This window comes from Chiloscyllium plagiosum, unplaced genomic scaffold, assembly GCF_037043375.1.
Source record: "Chiloscyllium plagiosum isolate Xiang-an unplaced genomic scaffold, Cpla_swu_hap1 HiC_scaffold_53X, whole genome shotgun sequence".
NCBI classification, from domain to species: domain Eukaryota; kingdom Metazoa; phylum Chordata; class Chondrichthyes; order Orectolobiformes; family Hemiscylliidae; genus Chiloscyllium; species Chiloscyllium plagiosum.
In genome coordinates, this window is record NW_028270191.1 from 14648772 (window position 1) to 14658425 (window position 9654).

The 9654-nt window shown below is 40.4% G+C and overlaps 1 pseudogene; it reads right to left on the bottom strand.

Moving 5' to 3' along the window:
- Positions 1 to 4218: 4218 nt before the first annotated feature.
- LOC148134649 (large ribosomal subunit protein eL27 pseudogene) lies at positions 4219 to 9432 on the bottom strand (annotated as a pseudogene).
- Positions 9433 to 9654: the final 222 nt, after the last annotated feature.

Sequence of the window (9654 nt, forward strand, 5' to 3'; positions counted from 1 at the left end):
CTTTTTTAATGCTGACTTTTATATGGTGATTTATGTGTAATTTAAGAATAACCTCCCTGGAAAATCTCAGCAGGTCTGGCAGCATCTGTGGAGAGAAATCTGAGTTCAAGTTTTGGGTCCAGTGACTCTTCCTCAGAACTGATGGTAGTGAGGAAAATGTTGGTTTTAATCCTCCTCCTCCTCTCTCTTCTCCTCCTCCTCCTCCCCACCCCCAGATCTTCTGCATTAAAAAACAGCATTTTCCTACCTACCATCATATGCCCCTCTCAATGCCTAGTGGGGGGGCAGTTAAGAGTCAACCATATTGCTGTGGGTTTGGAGTTGAATGCAGGCCATACTGGGTAACGATGGCAGATTTCTTTCCCTAAAGGGTATTAATGAACCAGATGGGATATTTTTACAACGAAGTACCAGATTTTTAAAATTGAATTGAAATGTCGTCATTTGCCATGGTGGGATTCAAACTCGTGTTTTCGGTGCATTACCAGTCCAGTGACATTACCATTACACCACCACCATCAAACACATCCCAAATCATTAATCTGATGATACATATGAGAATTTGGTGAAGCAATGGTACTAATTTGAGTGGTGCTTGTGAAATGATTTTGTCCTTTTCAATCTATTTGTCTTGCAGATCACCAGCCATGTGAACTCCTTCAAACGTTGTTTGCAATGATCTTGAAGCTGATCTATTTCATTGTATAGGTGCTGCATAATGTGCTTGGTCCTTGGTGTATTGGCAAAGATGGCTGTTGCCAAATTTAGCTTTTTAGTTGCTGTGTTGGAGAGGGTGTGGTATTATGTAAACCCAGACAGTTTTTGTTCTTGAATTCATTTTGCTTAAGTATGCTGTAATGACAAGCTGTTTGGATTTCAATAGGCAATTAATGATCTTTCAAGTCACTCCGTTAGAGAAAAGAGGATGAACTGCACCTCATAATCCTCATACTGAGTTTTCAGGACGAAATTGCCCACCAGCACAAGAATATTTTGCAGTTCATTCTGAACTTGGCTGTGTACTAAATTGGCTTGTAAGTATCCCAGGTTCAGTTCCAGCCTCTGGCAACTGTCTGTGTGGAGTTTGCACATTCTCCCTGTGTCTGCGTGGGTTTCCTCTGGTGCTCCAGTTTCCTCCCACAGTCTAAAGATGTGCAGGTCAGGTGAATTGGTCATGCTAAATTGCCTGTAGAGTTAGGTGCATTAGTTAAGGGAAATGGGTCTGGGTGGACTGGTTGGGCCGAAGTGCCTGTTTCCACACCGTAGGGAATCTAATCTAATCTCATCTAAAGAGCGGACAATTTTTGCATCTTTTGACCAGTGTTGTGAAGTGTTATCAAACATTCCCACATCACCAATTTGTGGTTTAAACCCCACTTCAGACTTGGGATTAAAATTTTGATGTTAGCAATGCATTTATGAATGTTCTATTGGTGGGGAAGCTGATCTTTCATGGGATGTTATCCAGTGATTCCATCTGCTTGTTTCGATGGATGTAAGATTTCGGTCATGCCATTTGAAGAATAGGAAGCTATTTGTATTTTGACCAGCTCTTCTCTACTAACCATTTGGCTCTAAACAGTTTTACTCCCTATTCCCTTTATTTGTTATGCGTGAATTATCCTTTTTATACTTCAAAAGGTAGCTCATTATATATGAAGGCCTTCGTTACTGAACTTGAGCACGTTTTCAACAAACATGTCTGTAAGAAGGAAAGTCAGATTTGAATTTAGTATTGCAAGAACACTGGATGCTTTGTATAGGTCTAAAATGGAAGTTCAGCCCTTTTTTAAATTGAGCATTTCATCCGTTTCATAATCTATTTAGGTTTATTTTGAAAATCCGAGTAAATTAAGTTTAAATTAATTTCTGTGCTCTGTCCCCCTCCCTTGCAAACTTGCAGGAAGACCAGCTTGAGAAAGAGGTAAAGCAAACTTTTAATTAACAGGTACCTAGGGGACTAGGAGGGTGCTGGTTTATTAAATGTTCTGGAATATCAAGGGATATGCATAACTGCAGTAAACCCTGATCAAGTGAAGCTTCGAGACATCAACATTCCTCAAAACAAGTACATGTAAAATCATCACACCTAAAATCAATGTAAAAACACAGTAAGTAATAGAAATGTGATGCAGGAGTATACCATATTTACAGTATAAATACCCAGACATCACAGATCGGTATTTGAAGTAGAGAACTTCTGCCAGTTTATCAAGAGTGGTGGTTGATAAGGTGCCTATTGAAACAAGGTTTGCTATAGACAGTAACCAATCAATTCTGTTACTCACATTTTCAATGCTCCTGTTTTTCAGTTGGATCTCTTGAAATTTGCTTTGTGTTCTTAATGTTTTTAAATTAATCTGTGACAGCAAATGAGATCTTCACGTTGGTTGAGGTATGGTGAAGTTTGGAGTGCACACTGGTATGGTTCAGAAATCTATCAGTGCTGCTAGTTATGAAGAAGGTAGGGATGATTTGGCTTTGGAGCATTTACTTTCACAAATTTAGTGTATGATGTATTTTTTTAAAAACGACCTGTGTATTAAGGGGCATATCCTTGAAACTTGGAAGTTGAGACAAGGCTTGGAAACGTGAATGTTTTTTAGATAATTGACCTCTCAAGGATAACGAATAGGGCAGAGACATAAATGAAATTTAGCATGTGAAGTAATTTATTTTGGAAGGAGAACAAGTGGCATTTGATAAACATTGGTACCATTTAAAAGGGGATTCTGAATCCCCAGAGTTCATAAACCTTGATGTTGATATAATAAAGCTGTCTTGAGTGGTATTCAGGAATCATTCCCATCCCCACTTCAGCTCTCCAATATATTTCTGCATCATGCTCTCCAAATTGGAAAAATTCACCCGTTTTGCTTCCAATTTCCATTCTTATCTCTTTCACCTAGTACTTCTCTGACTCTTCCCTTCCTTGACCTTTGCACCCCCATTTCTAGGGATGGGCTGTCCACTAATACTGTTTACAAATTTGCCAACCTTAAGTACCCCTCCTCACACACTACTTACTGCAAGGAATCCATTCCATTCTGAGTTTCTTCATCTCCATGCCTGTTCCAATGTTATCTTTTCAGAGGTGTGTCCAACATTACCTTTTGCCTAAACTGAGGATTCCCTCCCACAATGGTTGACTGGACCATCCCCTATGTCCTACCCATCTCCCACAGTTGTCCTCCCCCTTTGCTATCATAGTGATAGGGTTCTCTTTGTCCTGACTTTCCACCTCACTGCTCTCCACATTCAAAAAATCACCCTTTGCTATTTGTCATCTCAAGATGCTACTACCAAACAAACCTCCCCTCCACCGTCGGCATTCTTTTTTGTCTTTCTTTCAATCTAGTCTGCTCATATTTGCTGCTCACAGCGCAGTGTCCTTTACATGGGTAAGACCCAAATGGGGACTGGATGATCACTTTGTAGAACATCGCTACTTTGACTACTAGTAGCAAGCATCTGGAAGGTCAAAGTTATTTCAATAAATCAGCATGTTCCCATGCTAACATTTTTGTCCTGGATCTGCTGCAATGTTCCAACAAAGCACAATGCAAGCTGAAGGAAGAACACTTTTTTTTTTTTGCTTGGGTACTTTACATCCTCTCGAACTCTATAATAAATCTCTCAACTTGATGCTTGTTTATGTTTTTCTTCATTCCTCTCTTCACATACATACACAGTGCCTTGTCTTGCTTGTGTCCTGTTTACTGTGCTTTCAGCAGAGAGGATCCATTTTCTTCTCTTTCACACCTTAATTTACACCCATTTTATATCTCTTTTCATCACTTTAGCAACTGTTTTGTCTTCTGCACTTGCCCTCCACACCATCAGTTGCTTTTGCTCTTCCATCTCTGTCAAAAGTATAGAAACAGTTTCCAACCCCTTTTAGTTGTGAAGGGTCACATTGGACTCAACACTTTCATCACAGATGCTACCATGCTACTGAGTTTCTCCAGCATTTTCTGTTTGTTCCCTATTTTAATAGTTCATTCCCATTGAAATGAAGACCAATATTCCATTTACCTTTCCAATTACCTGCTGAACTTCGTATTTTCTGATCGACCTGTTCAAAAATGTTCTTAGCAGGAGGGAGTTGAACCTGGGCCTCGTGGACCAGAAGTTTGAATACTATCACTGCACTGCAAGAACACCGACCCCCCCCCCCCCCGCAAAGCTTTTATTTGTGCACAACCACTTCCAAATCCTTCAGTTGCAGCTTTCATCAGTCTTTCTCTGTTCAACTAATCTTCACTATCCTAATTTCCTGTGACTCCACTTTCAAGGAACTATGAACCTGCATTCCAAGGTCTCTTTGTTCAGCAACACTTCCCAGGACCTTACCATTAAGTGTATAAGACCTGCTAAGATTTGCCTTTCCAAAATGCAGCACCTCCCATTTATCTAAATTAAACTACATCTGCCACTCCTCTGCCTATGTGTCCATCTAATCAAGATTGTGTTGTACTTGGAGGTAACTTTCACTGTCCATGACACAACCTGTTTTGATGTCATTTGCAAACTTACTAACCATACTGGCTACATTCATATCCAAGTCATTTATATAAATGACGAATAGCAGACAATAACTATTGCAACACTTGTCCTTTTATCTTTGAAATTTTCTAATTTACTAGTACGCAACTTAAACTGTGCCCCTTCAAAAACTCCCAAGTACTCGGACATTCATGATTAAGTCAAAAGGCAAACTGCAGATACTATAATTGGGTAAAAACATAAACTAGGTAAACAAAATCCCAAACATCACCAGTCCAGATTTCAATGGTGAGTGTTTTTTTTCATTTTAGTCTAAGCACTGATGGCATGCTGTTATCTGTAAGGTGATGGTTGTTCTTTCATTGGTTGATCAGGTGAACCTCATTTCTTTTTAAGCTTGCTTGATTTTCTGCCTTTTCCACGCCAAAGGGGAAGATAGATTGTTTTAGTTCACAGGTTCAGGATGTTTTGCACTGCTTCCCTGAGACTTGCAGCTTTTAACATTTCTGCAGCTCAACCAGTCAGAGGGCTACTGTCAGGCAGAACTTCCTTAACTCAAAAGTCTCTCTATCAATTGGTCCTGTTCTCCCCTTCACTGGATCAAAAAGCAACATTGTACTGCGCAGCTCAAAATGTGAGGCACATAATTTTCAAGTTGCAAAACTCTACTGGCGTTTCAGTAATAGTGGTCCTAAGTTCCATTTCAGTTTATAGTCCAAAAAGAAGAATGTGGTCTCTTAAAATATAAACAAGTTGATTGAGATACAAAGCTCGGTTAGACCTTAATGGAGTACTGTGAACATTGTCTGGTATGATGCCCAGGATATGTTTAGTTTGGAGGGAGCAGGCAGCAAAAATTTTAACAATGTTACCTGAACTCCCAAGGGTTTAATATATGAAATTATGCACATGGTGTATTTCCTGGATGGGGAGCCTAGGACTGGGGGAATATCTGGATGCAGGTTTGCTCGCTGAGCTGGAAGGTTTGATTTCAGAGGTTTCTTCACCAGATTAGGTAACGTCAGTGAGCCTCTGGATGAAGCACTGATGGCATGGCCTGCTTTTTATTTGTGTTTAGGTTTCCTTGGGTTGGTGATGTCACTTCCTGCTCCTTTTCTCAGGGGGTGGTAAATGGTATCCAAGTCAATGTTTTGATGGAGTTCCGGTTGGAATGCCATGCTTCTAGGAATTCTCGTCAGTGTCTCTGTTTGGCTTGTCCTGGGATGGATGTGTTGTCCCAGTCGAAGTGGTGTCCTTCCTTATCTGTATGTAAGGATACTAGTGAGATTAGGTCATGTCGTTTTGTGGCTAGTTGATGTTCATGAATCCTGGTGGCTAGTTTTCTGCCTGTTTGTCCAATGTAGTGTTGTTACAGTCCTTGTATGGTATTTTGTAAATGACATTAGTTTTGCTTGTTGTCTGTATAGGGTCTTTCAAGTTAATTAGCTGCTGTTTTAGTGGGTTTGTGGGCTACCATGATGCCAGTAGGTCTGAGTAATCTGGCAGTCATTTTTGAGATGTCTTTGATGTAGGGGAGAGTGGCAATGGTTTCTGGGCGCATTTTGTCTGCTTGTTTGGGTTTGTTGCTGGGAAATTGGCGGACTGTTCATTGGTTACCCGTTCATTTTGAATACACTATATAGGTGATTTTCCTCTGCTCCTAGTAGTTCCTCTGTGCTGCAGTGTATGGTGGATCATTGAAATGTTCTAATGCAGCTTCATTTGTGGATGTTGAGATGATTGCTTCTGTAGTTCAATATTTGGTCCGTATGTGTTGTTTTCCTGTAGACGCTGGTTTGAAGTTCCCCATTGGCCGTTCGCTCTACTGCAACATCTCGGCAGTTTGTTATTATATTCCTCCGTCTTTGGGGAATTTTATGTCAGTAAGTAGTATTGATTGCCTTGAAGGTTTCCTCTAATTCCTTTTGTTTAGTGATGACAAAGGTGTCATCCACGTAGCGGATCCAAAGTTTGGATTGGATGGTTGGCAGAGCTGTTTGTTCGAGTCTCTACATTACGTTACTGCCTCTGCTAAGAACCCAGATATTGGAGATCGCATGGATGTTCCATTGGTTTGTCTGTAAATTTTGTTATTGAAGCTGAAGTGGGTGGTAAGGCATAGCTCCACGAGCTTGACGATATTGTCCTTGCTGATAAAGTTGGCGTGTTTGGTGTATGTGTCTGGTTCTTCTAATAGTGTAGTCAGTGTTTCCTTGGCCAGGTTGATATTGATGGGTGTGAACAGGGCTGTTACATCATAGGAGACAATTATTTCATCCTCTTCTTTCTTTGGTGTCTTTGGTCTTCAGGAGTTCTTGGATGGAGTGGCTTGAGTCTTGTAAGTGTTTTAGTCTTTGGTGTAGCTCCTTGGCCAGTCTGTTGTGTTCCAATTAGCAAGACCATGGGTCTGAGGTGGGCTCCTGCTTTGTGAATTTTGGGTCATCCATAGAAGCATTGTGTTGGATCCGTCTGGTCTCACTTTTTGGAAGTCAGTCTTATTTATTTCTCCAAATTTCTGAAGTTTTTTTTTGAGTAGGGCTGTGATTCAGTTCTTTAGTTGTGGGGTCAGGTCTGTTGGTAAGTGTTAGTATTTGCAAGTAGTGTATTCGCTTTCTCAATGTAGTCTCTTTGATTTAAAATGACTGTCAAGCATCCTTTGTCTGCAGGTAGGATAACAATGATTTTGATTTTTTGTCTTTCTAGTGCTTGCTTTCCTTGTGTAATTGAGCGTGTTTTCTTCCTTTTTCCTGCTTAATGTTGGTGCAACTGTCTGATGGTTTACTGGGTTTCTTTTTTAGATTAGATTACTTAGAGTGGAAACAGGCCCTTCGGCCCAACAAGTCCACACCGACCCTCCGAGGAGTAACCCACCCAAATCCATTTCCTCTGACTAATGTACTTAACATTATGGGCAATTTAGCATGGCCAATTCACCTGATCTGCACATCTTTATGACTGTGGGAGGAAACCGGAGCACCCGGAGGAAACCCACGCAGACACAGGGAGAATGTGCAAACTCCACCCATTCACCCGAGGCTGGAATCAAACCTGGGACCCTGGTGTTGGGAGGCAGCAGTGCTAACCACTGAGCCACCATGCTGTGCCAACTCTTTCGTGAGTTGGTTATCTTTCAGTATTGTTTCTAATACTGCTAAGAAATCTATCTTGTAGGCATCCTGGAAGTTTTGATTTGTCTGTTAAGGGTCGGTCAGATACGATTTTTTTTATCCATGCCTCTATTTTGTTATTTTGTGTAAGTTTGTCTAGTTTTTTCTGGAGGTCTAGTTTCTTTTTCATTTTCTGCGTTTGTCGCTGTCTAATGTCTATGGTTTGGTTTGGTTGTACTGTCTGTCCATTCATGGTCTGTTGCATTAGTGAGTAAAGATTTTTGATGCGAAATTTCCCGGTTGTGTTTACGACGTCTGTTGTGGACATCATAAATCATTTCTCTAAGTACTCTGCGGCCGTTTTGCTCTGCTATTCTTTTGGCTAGTGGGGTGTTAAGGGGAGGTATGTGTTTAAGACATTTAAATAGTACTTGCTTCTTTAGGCATTTGTGCAGGAAGTATAGCTGTTCGCGGGTGGCGCTTTGTCAGATGGCAATGGTTCCCATTTTCAAGCCAGTTTTAGCATATCGTGCCCATAGGTGTTAGCGAGTTTTTAGAAGATTTGTAGCTCCGATTGTTCATGATGCTACTTAGTATGGTAATGCAATGTCCGAAAACGAAACTTCCAGCTCAGTGAGCAAACCTACATCCAGGACCTCAACCTGAGGTATACACCTCAACATTTGCTAACTGGGGGAATATTCTAAAATTTTGAGCTACACCTCAATTATGTGTTCTTCGACACACAAAGGTGGTAGAAATCTTAAACCATGTCTTCATAAAGACAATACTAATTCAGTTTAATTTTAAATCTGAATTTTTAATGAATCATTCAGGGATATGGGGCAAAGATGAGTATTTTGGATTGGGTTATTGAACAAGTATAAATAGAAGAAAGGCATGAGAAATTGAATGGCCTACCCATTTTTTTTAATACTGTTCAAGCTCATTGTTTTATGTAATTAGGTCACCAGATGTTGTTGTTGACAGCCTGGTAATCTCTTAACTTCTACTGTCAATCTTTGAAAAATTAACTACAACATTCACTTACTCATTGTTTGATCCAGCTCTGATCAGGAATTGACCATGGTGTCTCCTTTATGGAACAGCATTACAGTTGGGGGGAGAGAACTATTTGTCTCAATTCATGATTTGCAAGGTCCTAGTAAAACCGATGCAAAATGACATTGCACAAGGTTTAAAATACAGAAAAACAAAATATCAGTTGTACAGATATGAACGTTTCCTCGTTGGAGCTTGTTTTCCCTGGATTTGATAATTGTATGTAGACAATATGAAGAATTGTCACAATTTAACTTTCAGTACTGGATTCATTGATATCCACTAATGTCAAGGTCAAGCTGCTACAGTTTTCCTCCATGTATTGGAACCAAGGTTTTGGCTTTTGCCAACTATTCAGTGACCTGCTGGAGTCTGGTGAGGATACTATCGAGCTGAGCTATGAAAACTGCAGAGTTTTTTTTTAAGCTGTCTTCACATTTTACTTTAGCTTCTTGCCTAGCATTACACTTCAAAACAGGATCCCTGAAAACTTCCTTATCCACAATCGTCTTATCCAGGGAAATGCCAACAGAATATCTGGTTGGCATTAGGTGGTTGTAGTTTTTTATTTTAACAAAGGACTTGGCTGCCACCTTGCCATTTTTTGGCAATGACCTTACATGGGTCTATACTAGCAACAAGAGAGAGACTGTAAGGTCTGTCAGAGATCCCATCATTGCTCTTTACGATAACACCTTTGTGCCGAGTGTCTGGCCAGCATAAGAACTATCTTCCCAGGTTTCAGAAATGTCCACATTTCTGCTCAGCTGTTCAATGGCTGCCACCTGTCTAGAAAACTGTACCCCAGAGGTCCATTCAGATGGTAGTAGGAGTGTTTTTACTTTTGTATTTAGTTCTTGGAATGTTGGCACAACTGCATTGATTACCCATGCTGAGTTGTCTTTGAGAGGATTGTCATGAGACCTCTTGAGATGTTGTAGCCCATGTACCATTGTTGAATGCACAGTGCTGTTTGGGA